The sequence below is a fragment of the Mus caroli genome, unplaced genomic scaffold (assembly GCF_978045245.1).
Source record: "Mus caroli unplaced genomic scaffold, Mus_caroli_1 scaffold_5, whole genome shotgun sequence".
Lineage (NCBI taxonomy): Eukaryota > Metazoa > Chordata > Mammalia > Rodentia > Muridae > Mus > Mus caroli.
In genome coordinates this window covers 93,813,091-93,826,791 of record NW_028227260.1, presented here as the reverse complement: position 1 = coordinate 93,826,791, position 13,701 = coordinate 93,813,091, and the positions used below count along the sequence as shown (strand labels likewise).

At 54.4% G+C, this 13,701-nt stretch overlaps 1 long non-coding RNA gene across 1 annotated transcript in view; it reads right to left on the bottom strand.

Annotated features, from left to right (window-relative positions):
* Positions 1 to 13,701, bottom strand: part of LOC147004687 (uncharacterized) — a 72,840-nt gene that overhangs the window by 16,021 nt on the left and 43,118 nt on the right. The window contains exons 23-29 of the long non-coding RNA XR_015047168.1: positions 13,513 to 13,672; positions 10,093 to 10,170; positions 9,581 to 9,741; positions 6,165 to 6,242; positions 5,655 to 5,814; positions 2,225 to 2,302; positions 1,715 to 1,874 (exon numbers count right to left, since the gene is read on the bottom strand). This is a non-coding gene — a long non-coding RNA (uncharacterized LOC147004687). The remainder of the gene's footprint in view (positions 1 to 1,714; positions 1,875 to 2,224; positions 2,303 to 5,654; positions 5,815 to 6,164; positions 6,243 to 9,580; positions 9,742 to 10,092; positions 10,171 to 13,512; positions 13,673 to 13,701) is intronic.

Here is a 13,701-nt window from a genome sequence, read left to right as displayed (position 1 = left end):
CTGCAGGGAGGGAGCTAACTGGATTAAAGCTATCTCTCTGGCAAGAAGAGCTACCTGAGATACTGAGACACTGAGACAGAGCAGAGAAGCAGGACGACCTGTCTGTCTGTCTGTCTGTCTGTCTGTCTGTCTGTCTGTCTGTCTGTCTGTCTGTCTGTCAGTCTGTCTCTCTCTCTCTTTCTGTCTCTCACAGACACACACAGCTTGTGTCTCTTTGTGTAACACCGGGAAGGGGAGGATTGGGTGGGTGGGCCTCCCAGAAAGTAGCTGACAGGGATCCTCAAAAGCAAGGGGGACCTGTCTCGGTCTGGTGAAAAGGGACGGGCAGGACAAGCTGCCCACAAGAACCCAGATGCAGCCTTGGGTGCACATTGCTGTGTCTTAGAGGTCCCATGAGCCCTTGCAAACCTAACATGTCCGCCTGAACTGTGCTCAGGACCTGGGAGGCTGTGCTTCCCGAGTCAGGCTAGCCAAACCCTGTGTCGCCAGCCCTGTCCTCTGGTCAGCTGGATCCTGCTCGCTCGCAGGTCTCTCCTGGGCCAAGAAGGTCTCAGGAAGCCCCCAGTCCCTCCTTGGCTGCCAGGAAAAGAGCAGGTCGGCCGCCATGTTCAGAGAGGCGCAGGGACGTGCAGGCAGACACCTCAAACCAATTCCGCTTGATGGCAGTAGAGCACCGCGAATGGCAACTGCCAGGCTGCTGGGCGCTCTCCCTCCGCCCTTCCAGCGGCAAAAAAACTCCAACCAGCAACCACCAGCCACAAACATGGAGACTGAGCACTAGGGCTTCCACTGGGCAAAATGGCTCTCTGTGCCCTGCTACTGCCTAAGAAATGTTTTTGTATTTGCTTGGCTGGAGTCTGTGTGTGTGTGTCTGTGTGTGTGTGTGTGTGTGTGTGTTTGTGTGTGTCTGTGTGTGTCTGTGTGTGTCTTTGTGTGTGTGTGTGTGTGCAGGTTGGGGAGTATTGATGATGAGGGTGCATAAGTGGCCTGGACTGGGTGGAGTGCAGGGTTGAGACAGCATGGTTAAGGATCACAGATACTCCTTAACTGCAAGGCAGCTGCCAGCCACTGGAGGGCCTGGCCAGAGAACTTGAGAAAGGCAAGCCCTAAGGGGCTTGAGCAGGTCTTTGCATCTGACCTTCAGGGGGCCCTACCTGAACCCTGTGTCAATCTGGACCATAGGGGCAGAGCCTCTGAAACAAGTGAGTGCCTGGACTGGAAGACCAGGGTTTGGTCCTGCCCACTCAGGGCCAGGCCAGGCTAAGGGCCTGGGGAGGGCCCAGAGATCCAGTGGCTGCCTGCCTGCCTGACCCCGCCCACCCGGGTGTCCTCTAAAGCTGACAGCCAGTTACTTCTCTTCCTGGGGGAGCAGGCTCTGTGGTCCCTGGGCACACTCTCTCAACATTCCAGGTCCAGGCACACAGCCAACAAGGCCCTCCCTGCATGACCACGGGCTGCCTGGTAGGGCACCCGGGAAGTGGTGTCAGAGAGCACTGGGCACAGGCAAGGTTGATCAGAGCACACACCTGGTGTGGGTGGGGCACCAGGCCCAGCACTGGCTTCCCACCTGGCAGGAGGAAGCACTGCAGTGCACCCAAGGCAATGAGTGTGCTGTTGTGTGTGCCTGTGAGGCCTTCAGTGTCCCTGGCCTGAACCCTGAGTCCGATGGGAGATGAAAAGAAGGGACCCCGGAAGGAAAGCTTGGTCTTCTTACCCAGGCACACAGGGTGGTTTCTCAGGTAGCCCTCCATATGAGTCCTGGTGAATGCTGCCCCAGAGAGTCATCCAGTCATCAGTCCAGTTCAGTGGGCCTGTTGGCAGGCCGCCCACTCCCTCTATCTCCCTGTAGGTCACCTAGCACATATCAACCTGACCTGAGAACAAGGACACATCAAGAGAAGGAACAATTATTCCAGCCCAAACTACAACCATGACTACCAGCCCCCAATTTGAAGCTCCTACTAAGTAAGCATGGCCAGGTGACCCTGCACCCAGGCAACCAGACAACCATTATGAGGTAAGTCCTGCTCCCCCACAGTCTCTCTCCGCTCCCTAATCCTCCACCCCACCTCCACTACACCCCAGCCCTTCACCAACCAGCAGACAGCACTGGAGATGGAAGGGGGACACCACAATGCTCTCTCCTTCCTTCCTCCAAAGTCCCCAAGTCACTCTCACACATGGATCCTTCTATCTGTGTCCCCCCACACAGCCGCCTACCTACCTGTGCTGGAGCTCAGCTTGGGTGCAACTCAGAGCTCTCCAAAGACATTCATTCAAGTGGACCGAAGATGACGGGCACCTACACACAAAGCACAATGACCAATGCCCACTTATCCCAACATGATGCCTGCAGCACATCTACTCCCCTGACCTCCTAGGTCACTTCACACCAAGGTCGTCTGAGGGGTTCCATTGACAACTCTCAAGGCACCTTCAAACTTTCTCTCCACATGTACACTAACACAGGGTAATAACAACTGGCTTGCAAACAACCCACCCACCCACCTACCTACCTACCTACCTACCTACCACTATTCTCTGCCTCTGGATCGCCAATTTGTACTTTTCCAGGCACAGTTTCCAGGGCAGATGGGTCTCTTTGGTTCCACATGATGTATACCATGGCCATGTGGGAAATGCTTTCACGACCCACCAGCAAGACTTCCTTTCTTGAGCACTGAGAATCTCCAGATGTTTACCCTTGCACTCCTAGGATCTTAGTTCACAGCTGGTGGGAGAAGACCCCTCTAACAGTCTCTAGGAGGCAAGCCTGACATTGCCTCCAAATTCTCCCTCCCTACCAAATTTTTGGGAGGAATCTGCTGTGATACAACCAAGAGAGATCTCTCTACATAGGCAGGCTGCTCTGAGTTCTCAGAGGTGCAAGGCCTGCAACCACAAGGAAGGACTGATCCAGCCACCCTCCATATTATTGTTACACAGTGGTCTCATCCACCCAAACAGAAGTATGGGGAACAATACCCCTCCCTGCCTTAGCCCTTGGACCTTTATGCGCCTCCTGCACACCTAAGCTATGGCCTGGGGATACATGAAGCCTTGAGGGTTTCCCCTACAGCCAAACCTGTCCTTCTCACACAATACTGAGCTCAACACCATAAGAACTGCCAAACCCTGAACCAAGATGGTCCTCCTTCAGGGACTTGAGTCTCCTAGGTTTTTGATCAGGGAACACACACTGAATACATACACAGACCCAAACAGAGAAGGACAGAGAGAGATAGAGAGAGATGGTGAGAGAGAGAGAGAGACAGAAGAGAGAGAGCGAGACAGAGACACAGACAGAGACAGAGAGGGGGAGGGGGAGACCATATAGAAAAGACAGAGACAGACAGCAGACAAAGAAAGAAGCTCTGGTCTTCCAGTCTTCTAAGATCCTAGACCACTGCCTCTGTGAATTCCAGAACCGTTTCTATTCTTCCAGAAATCCCTGGCTATGGCAGAGAAGACCAGGTTTCTTTTAACCCTTTATCCTGCCTCATCTCCCTGGATGGAAGGGAAGGGAAGGAAGTCAGGAGAAGCCCCAAGTAGGCTGCTATCTGCTTGGATGTCCATCATCCCAGCAAGCAGGTTTTCAAGAAGGATGGTACCCTGGCAGCCTGGCCTGTTTTGGACACCCTTGGGAATACAGCATGCCCTGGCCCTTTCTAACTTGTTTCTCCTCAGTTACACAAGAAGCAAGGACACTGGCTATGCTCCTGGCCCACATGGGGCTCACAGTGAAGTTGCTTGCATGGGATGATGGTGGAGCCTCCCGGACCACTGAAGGGTTCTAGGGACGAGCATGTTTTCCGGAGGGACCTGGGACCCTGCTTGAACATGCAGCACACCTCAAAGAGAGAGTCTTTTCTAAAAGAGAGGAAGGAAGGGAAACCCATGATCACTGAGACATAGGAAGGGAATGAGGAGGGATTGGGGCCTGCAGGGAGGGAGCTAACTGGATTAAAGCTATCTCTCTGGCAAGAAGAGCTACCTGAGATACTGAGACACTGAGACAGAGCAGAGAAGCAGGACGACCTGTCTGTCTGTCTGTCTGTCTGTCTGTCTGTCTGTCTGTCTGTCTGTCTGTCTGTCAGTCTGTCTCTCTCTCTCTTTCTGTCTCTCACAGACACACACAGCTTGTGTCTCTTTGTGTAACACCGGGAAGGGGAGGATTGGGTGGGTGGGCCTCCCAGAAAGTAGCTGACAGGGATCCTCAAAAGCAAGGGGGACCTGTCTCGGTCTGGTGAAAAGGGACGGGCAGGACAAGCTGCCCACAAGAACCCAGATGCAGCCTTGGGTGCACATTGCTGTGTCTTAGAGGTCCCATGAGCCCTTGCAAACCTAACATGTCCGCCTGAACTGTGCTCAGGACCTGGGAGGCTGTGCTTCCCGAGTCAGGCTAGCCAAACCCTGTGTCGCCAGCCCTGTCCTCTGGTCAGCTGGATCCTGCTCGCTCGCAGGTCTCTCCTGGGCCAAGAAGGTCTCAGGAAGCCCCCAGTCCCTCCTTGGCTGCCAGGAAAAGAGCAGGTCGGCCGCCATGTTCAGAGAGGCGCAGGGACGTGCAGGCAGACACCTCAAACCAATTCCGCTTGATGGCAGTAGAGCACCGCGAATGGCAACTGCCAGGCTGCTGGGCGCTCTCCCTCCGCCCTTCCAGCGGCAAAAAAACTCCAACCAGCAACCACCAGCCACAAACATGGAGACTGAGCACTAGGGCTTCCACTGGGCAAAATGGCTCTCTGTGCCCTGCTACTGCCTAAGAAATGTTTTTGTATTTGCTTGGCTGGAGTCTGTGTGTGTGTGTCTGTGTGTGTGTGTGTGTGTGTGTGTGTGTTTGTGTGTGTCTGTGTGTGTCTGTGTGTGTCTTTGTGTGTGTGTGTGTGTGCAGGTTGGGGAGTATTGATGATGAGGGTGCATAAGTGGCCTGGACTGGGTGGAGTGCAGGGTTGAGACAGCATGGTTAAGGATCACAGATACTCCTTAACTGCAAGGCAGCTGCCAGCCACTGGAGGGCCTGGCCAGAGAACTTGAGAAAGGCAAGCCCTAAGGGGCTTGAGCAGGTCTTTGCATCTGACCTTCAGGGGGCCCTACCTGAACCCTGTGTCAATCTGGACCATAGGGGCAGAGCCTCTGAAACAAGTGAGTGCCTGGACTGGAAGACCAGGGTTTGGTCCTGCCCACTCAGGGCCAGGCCAGGCTAAGGGCCTGGGGAGGGCCCAGAGATCCAGTGGCTGCCTGCCTGCCTGACCCCGCCCACCCGGGTGTCCTCTAAAGCTGACAGCCAGTTACTTCTCTTCCTGGGGGAGCAGGCTCTGTGGTCCCTGGGCACACTCTCTCAACATTCCAGGTCCAGGCACACAGCCAACAAGGCCCTCCCTGCATGACCACGGGCTGCCTGGTAGGGCACCCGGGAAGTGGTGTCAGAGAGCACTGGGCACAGGCAAGGTTGATCAGAGCACACACCTGGTGTGGGTGGGGCACCAGGCCCAGCACTGGCTTCCCACCTGGCAGGAGGAAGCACTGCAGTGCACCCAAGGCAATGAGTGTGCTGTTGTGTGTGCCTGTGAGGCCTTCAGTGTCCCTGGCCTGAACCCTGAGTCCGATGGGAGATGAAAAGAAGGGACCCCGGAAGGAAAGCTTGGTCTTCTTACCCAGGCACACAGGGTGGTTTCTCAGGTAGCCCTCCATATGAGTCCTGGTGAATGCTGCCCCAGAGAGTCATCCAGTCATCAGTCCAGTTCAGTGGGCCTGTTGGCAGGCCGCCCACTCCCTCTATCTCCCTGTAGGTCACCTAGCACATATCAACCTGACCTGAGAACAAGGACACATCAAGAGAAGGAACAATTATTCCAGCCCAAACTACAACCATGACTACCAGCCCCCAATTTGAAGCTCCTACTAAGTAAGCATGGCCAGGTGACCCTGCACCCAGGCAACCAGACAACCATTATGAGGTAAGTCCTGCTCCCCCACAGTCTCTCTCCGCTCCCTAATCCTCCACCCCACCTCCACTACACCCCAGCCCTTCACCAACCAGCAGACAGCACTGGAGATGGAAGGGGGACACCACAATGCTCTCTCCTTCCTTCCTCCAAAGTCCCCAAGTCACTCTCACACATGGATCCTTCTATCTGTGTCCCCCCACACAGCCGCCTACCTACCTGTGCTGGAGCTCAGCTTGGGTGCAACTCAGAGCTCTCCAAAGACATTCATTCAAGTGGACCGAAGATGACGGGCACCTACACACAAAGCACAATGACCAATGCCCACTTATCCCAACATGATGCCTGCAGCACATCTACTCCCCTGACCTCCTAGGTCACTTCACACCAAGGTCGTCTGAGGGGTTCCATTGACAACTCTCAAGGCACCTTCAAACTTTCTCTCCACATGTACACTAACACAGGGTAATAACAACTGGCTTGCAAACAACCCACCCACCCACCTACCTACCTACCTACCTACCTACCACTATTCTCTGCCTCTGGATCGCCAATTTGTACTTTTCCAGGCACAGTTTCCAGGGCAGATGGGTCTCTTTGGTTCCACATGATGTATACCATGGCCATGTGGGAAATGCTTTCACGACCCACCAGCAAGACTTCCTTTCTTGAGCACTGAGAATCTCCAGATGTTTACCCTTGCACTCCTAGGATCTTAGTTCACAGCTGGTGGGAGAAGACCCCTCTAACAGTCTCTAGGAGGCAAGCCTGACATTGCCTCCAAATTCTCCCTCCCTACCAAATTTTTGGGAGGAATCTGCTGTGATACAACCAAGAGAGATCTCTCTACATAGGCAGGCTGCTCTGAGTTCTCAGAGGTGCAAGGCCTGCAACCACAAGGAAGGACTGATCCAGCCACCCTCCATATTATTGTTACACAGTGGTCTCATCCACCCAAACAGAAGTATGGGGAACAATACCCCTCCCTGCCTTAGCCCTTGGACCTTTATGCGCCTCCTGCACACCTAAGCTATGGCCTGGGGATACATGAAGCCTTGAGGGTTTCCCCTACAGCCAAACCTGTCCTTCTCACACAATACTGAGCTCAACACCATAAGAACTGCCAAACCCTGAACCAAGATGGTCCTCCTTCAGGGACTTGAGTCTCCTAGGTTTTTGATCAGGGAACACACACTGAATACATACACAGACCCAAACAGAGAAGGACAGAGAGAGATAGAGAGAGATGGTGAGAGAGAGAGAGAGACAGAAGAGAGAGAGCGAGACAGAGACACAGACAGAGACAGAGAGGGGGAGGGGGAGACCATATAGAAAAGACAGAGACAGACAGCAGACAAAGAAAGAAGCTCTGGTCTTCCAGTCTTCTAAGATCCTAGACCACTGCCTCTGTGAATTCCAGAACCGTTTCTATTCTTCCAGAAATCCCTGGCTATGGCAGAGAAGACCAGGTTTCTTTTAACCCTTTATCCTGCCTCATCTCCCTGGATGGAAGGGAAGGGAAGGAAGTCAGGAGAAGCCCCAAGTAGGCTGCTATCTGCTTGGATGTCCATCATCCCAGCAAGCAGGTTTTCAAGAAGGATGGTACCCTGGCAGCCTGGCCTGTTTTGGACACCCTTGGGAATACAGCATGCCCTGGCCCTTTCTAACTTGTTTCTCCTCAGTTACACAAGAAGCAAGGACACTGGCTATGCTCCTGGCCCACATGGGGCTCACAGTGAAGTTGCTTGCATGGGATGATGGTGGAGCCTCCCGGACCACTGAAGGGTTCTAGGGACGAGCATGTTTTCCGGAGGGACCTGGGACCCTGCTTGAACATGCAGCACACCTCAAAGAGAGAGTCTTTTCTAAAAGAGAGGAAGGAAGGGAAACCCATGATCACTGAGACATAGGAAGGGAATGAGGAGGGATTGGGGCCTGCAGGGAGGGAGCTAACTGGATTAAAGCTATCTCTCTGGCAAGAAGAGCTACCTGAGATACTGAGACACTGAGACAGAGCAGAGAAGCAGGACGACCTGTCTGTCTGTCTGTCTGTCTGTCTGTCTGTCTGTCTGTCTGTCAGTCTGTCTCTCTCTCTCTTTCTGTCTCTCACAGACACACACAGCTTGTGTCTCTTTGTGTAACACCGGGAAGGGGAGGATTGGGTGGGTGGGCCTCCCAGAAAGTAGCTGACAGGGATCCTCAAAAGCAAGGGGGACCTGTCTCGGTCTGGTGAAAAGGGACGGGCAGGACAAGCTGCCCACAAGAACCCAGATGCAGCCTTGGGTGCACATTGCTGTGTCTTAGAGGTCCCATGAGCCCTTGCAAACCTAACATGTCCGCCTGAACTGTGCTCAGGACCTGGGAGGCTGTGCTTCCCGAGTCAGGCTAGCCAAACCCTGTGTCGCCAGCCCTGTCCTCTGGTCAGCTGGATCCTGCTCGCTCGCAGGTCTCTCCTGGGCCAAGAAGGTCTCAGGAAGCCCCCAGTCCCTCCTTGGCTGCCAGGAAAAGAGCAGGTCGGCCGCCATGTTCAGAGAGGCGCAGGGACGTGCAGGCAGACACCTCAAACCAATTCCGCTTGATGGCAGTAGAGCACCGCGAATGGCAACTGCCAGGCTGCTGGGCGCTCTCCCTCCGCCCTTTCAGAGGCAAAAAAACTCCAACCAGCAACCATGAGCCACAAACATGGAGACTGAGCACTAGGGCTTCCACTGGGCAAAATGGCTCTCTGTGCCCTGCTACTGCCTAAGAAATGTTTTTGTATTTGCTTGGCTGGAGTCTGTGTGTGTGTGTCTGTGTGTGTGTGTGTGTGTGTGTGTGTGTGTTTGTGTGTGTCTGTGTGTGTCTGTGTGTGTCTTTGTGTGTGTGTGTGTGTGCAGGTTGGGGAGTATTGATGATGAGGGTGCATAAGTGGCCTGGACTGGGTGGAGTGCAGGGTTGAGACAGCATGGTTAAGGATCACAGATACTCCTTAACTGCAAGGCAGCTGCCAGCCACTGGAGGGCCTGGCCAGAGAACTTGAGAAAGGCAAGCCCTAAGGGGCTTGAGCAGGTCTTTGCATCTGACCTTCAGGGGGCCCTACCTGAACCCTGTGTCAATCTGGACCATAGGGGCAGAGCCTCTGAAACAAGTGAGTGCCTGGACTGGAAGACCAGGGTTTGGTCCTGCCCACTCAGGGCCAGGCCAGGCTAAGGGCCTGGGGAGGGCCCAGAGATCCAGTGGCTGCCTGCCTGACCCCGCCCACCCGGGTGTCCTCTAAAGCTGACAGCCAGTTACTTCTCTTCCTGGGGGAGCAGGCTCTGTGGTCCCTGGGCACACTCTCTCAACATTCCAGGTCCAGGCACACAGCCAACAAGGCCCTCCCTGCATGACCACGGGCTGCCTGGTAGGGCACCCGGGAAGTGGTGTCAGAGAGCACTGGGCACAGGCAAGGTTGATCAGAGCACACACCTGGTGTGGGTGGGGCACCAGGCCCAGCACTGGCTTCCCACCTGGCAGGAGGAAGCACTGCAGTGCACCCAAGGCAATGAGTGTGCTGTTGTGTGTGCCTGTGAGGCCTTCAGTGTCCCTGGCCTGAACCCTGAGTCCGATGGGAGATGAAAAGAAGGGACCCCGGAAGGAAAGCTTGGTCTTCTTACCCAGGCACACAGGGTGGTTTCTCAGGTAGCCCTCCATATGAGTCCTGGTGAATGCTGCCCCAGATAGTCATCCAGTCATCAGTCCAGTTCAGAGGGCCTGTGGGGCGGGCCGCCCACTCCCACTATCTCCCTGTAGGTCACCTAGCACATATCAACCTGACCTGAGAACAAGGACACATCAAGAGAAGGAACAATTATTCCAGCCCAATCTACAACCATGACTACCAGGCCCCCAATTCGAAGCTCCTACCAAGTAAGCATGGCCAGGTGACCCTGCAACCAGGCAAACAGACAACCATTATGACATAAGACCTGCTCGCCCACAGCCTCTCTCCTCTCCCTAATCCTCCACCCCACCTCCACTACACCCCAGCCCTTCACCAACCAGCAGACAGCACTGGAGATGGAAGGGGGACACCACAATGCTCTCTCCTTCCTTCCTCCAAAGTCCCCAAGTCACTCTCACACATGGATCCTTCTATCTGTGTCCCCCCACACAGCCGCCTACCTACCTGTGCTGGAGCTCAGCTTGGGTGCAACTCAGAGCTCTCCAAAGACATTCATTCAAGTGGACCGAAGATGACGGGCACCTACACACAAAGCACAATGACCAATGCCCACTTATCCCAACATGATGCCTGCAGCACATCTACTCCCCTGACCTCCTAGGTCACTTCACACCAAGGTCGTCTGAGGGGTTCCATTGACAACTCTCAAGGCACCTTCAAACTTTCTCTCCACATGTACACTAACACAGGGTAATAACAACTGGCTTGCAAACAACCCACCCACCCACCTACCTACCTACCTACCTACCTACCACTATTCTCTGCCTCTGGATCGCCAATTTGTACTTTTCCAGGCACAGTTTCCAGGGCAGATGGGTCTCTTTGGTTCCACATGATGTATACCATGGCCATGTGGGAAATGCTTTCACGACCCACCAGCAAGACTTCCTTTCTTGAGCACTGAGAATCTCCAGATGTTTACCCTTGCACTCCTAGGATCTTAGTTCACAGCTGGTGGGAGAAGACCCCTCTAACAGTCTCTAGGAGGCAAGCCTGACATTGCCTCCAAATTCTCCCTCCCTACCAAATTTTTGGGAGGAATCTGCTGTGATACAACCAAGAGAGATCTCTCTACATAGGCAGGCTGCTCTGAGTTCTCAGAGGTGCAAGGCCTGCAACCACAAGGAAGGACTGATCCAGCCACCCTCCATATTATTGTTACACAGTGGTCTCATCCACCCAAACAGAAGTATGGGGAACAATACCCCTCCCTGCCTTAGCCCTTGGACCTTTATGCGCCTCCTGCACACCTAAGCTATGGCCTGGGGATACATGAAGCCTTGAGGGTTTCCCCTACAGCCAAACCTGTCCTTCTCACACAATACTGAGCTCAACACCATAAGAACTGCCAAACCCTGAACCAAGATGGTCCTCCTTCAGGGACTTGAGTCTCCTAGGTTTTTGATCAGGGAACACACACTGAATACATACACAGACCCAAACAGAGAAGGACAGAGAGAGATAGAGAGAGATGGTGAGAGAGAGAGAGAGACAGAAGAGAGAGAGCGAGACAGAGACACAGACAGAGACAGAGAGGGGGAGGGGGAGACCATATAGAAAAGACAGAGACAGACAGCAGACAAAGAAAGAAGCTCTGGTCTTCCAGTCTTCTAAGATCCTAGACCACTGCCTCTGTGAATTCCAGAACCGTTTCTATTCTTCCAGAAATCCCTGGCTATGGCAGAGAAGACCAGGTTTCTTTTAACCCTTTATCCTGCCTCATCTCCCTGGATGGAAGGGAAGGGAAGGAAGTCAGGAGAAGCCCCAAGTAGGCTGCTATCTGCTTGGATGTCCATCATCCCAGCAAGCAGGTTTTCAAGAAGGATGGTACCCTGGCAGCCTGGCCTGTTTTGGACACCCTTGGGAATACAGCATGCCCTGGCCCTTTCTAACTTGTTTCTCCTCAGTTACACAAGAAGCAAGGACACTGGCTATGCTCCTGGCCCACATGGGGCTCACAGTGAAGTTGCTTGCATGGGATGATGGTGGAGCCTCCCGGACCACTGAAGGGTTCTAGGGACGAGCATGTTTTCCGGAGGGACCTGGGACCCTGCTTGAACCTGCAGCACACCTCAAAGAGAGAGTCTTTTCTAAAAGAGAGGAAGGAAGGGAAACCCATGATCACTGAGACATAGGAAGGGAATGAGGAGGGATTGGGGCCTGCAGGGAGGGAGCTAACTGGATTAAAGCTATCTCTCTGGCAAGAAGAGCTACCTGAGATACTGAGACACTGAGACAGAGCAGAGAAGCAGGACGACCTGTCTGTCTGTCTGTCTGTCTGTCTGTCTGTCTGTCTGTCTGTCTGTCAGTCTGTCTCTCTCTCTCTTTCTGTCTCTCACAGACACACACAGCTTGTGTCTCTTTGTGTAACACCGGGAAGGGGAGGATTGGGTGGGTGGGCCTCCCAGAAAGTAGCTGACAGGGATCCTCAAAAGCAAGGGGGACCTGTCTCGGTCTGGTGAAAAGGGACGGGCAGGACAAGCTGCCCACAAGAACCCAGATGCAGCCTTGGGTGCACATTGCTGTGTCTTAGAGGTCCCATGAGCCCTTGCAAACCTAACATGTCCGCCTGAACTGTGCTCAGGACCTGGGAGGCTGTGCTTCCCGAGTCAGGCTAGCCAAACCCTGTGTCGCCAGCCCTGTCCTCTGGTCAGCTGGATCCTGCTCGCTCGCAGGTCTCTCCTGGGCCAAGAAGGTCTCAGGAAGCCCCCAGTCCCTCCTTGGCTGCCAGGAAAAGAGCAGGTCGGCCGCCATGTTCAGAGAGGCGCAGGGACGTGCAGGCAGACACCTCAAACCAATTCCGCTTGATGGCAGTAGAGCACCGCGAATGGCAACTGCCAGGCTGCTGGGCGCTCTCCCTCCGCCCTTTCAGAGGCAAAAAAACTCCAACCAGCAACCATGAGCCACAAACATGGAGACTGAGCACTAGGGCTTCCACTGGGCAAAATGGCTCTCTGTGCCCTGCTACTGCCTAAGAAATGTTTTTGTATTTGCTTGGCTGGAGTCTGTGTGTGTGTGTCTGTGTGTGTGTGTGTGTGTGTGTGTGTGTGTGTTTGTGTGTGTCTGTGTGTGTCTGTGTGTGTCTTTGTGTGTGTGTGCAGGTTGGGGAGTATTGATGATGAGGGTGCATAAGTGGCCTGGACTGGGTGGAGTGCAGGGTTGAGACAGCATGGTTAAGGATCACAGATACTCCTTAACTGCAAGGCAGCTGCCAGCCACTGGAGGGCCTGGCCAGAGAACTTGAGAAAGGCAAGCCCTAAGGGGCTTGAGCAGGTCTTTGCATCTGACCTTCAGGGGGCCCTACCTGAACCCTGTGTCAATCTGGACCATAGGGGCAGAGCCTCTGAAACAAGTGAGTGCCTGGACTGGAAGACCAGGGTTTGGTCCTGCCCACTCAGGGCCAGGCCAGGCTAAGGGCCTGGGGAGGGCCCAGAGATCCAGTGGCTGCCTGCCTGCCTGACCCCGCCCACCCGGGTGTCCTCTAAAGCTGACAGCCAGTTACTTCTCTTCCTGGGGGAGCAGGCTCTGTGGTCCCTGGGCACACTCTCTCAACATTCCAGGTCCAGGCACACAGCCAACAAGGCCCTCCCTGCATGACCACGGGCTGCCTGGTAGGGCACCCGGGAAGTGGTGTCAGAGAGCACTGGGCACAGGCAAGGTTGATCAGAGCACACACCTGGTGTGGGTGGGGCACCAGGCCCAGCACTGGCTTCCCACCTGGCAGGAGGAAGCACTGCAGTGCACCCAAGGCAATGAGTGTGCTGTTGTGTGTGCCTGTGAGGCCTTCAGTGTCCCTGGCCTGAACCCTGAGTCCGATGGGAGATGAAAAGAAGGGACCCCGGAAGGAAAGCTTGGTCTTCTTACCCAGGCACACAGGGTGGTTTCTCAGGTAGCCCTCCATATGAGTCCTGGTGAATGCTGCCCCAGAGAGTCATCCAGTCATCAGTCCAGTTCAGTGGGCCTGTTGGCAGGCCGCCCACTCCCTCTATCTCCCTGTAGGTCACCTAGCACATATCAACCTGACCTGAGAACAAGGACACATCAAGAGAAGGA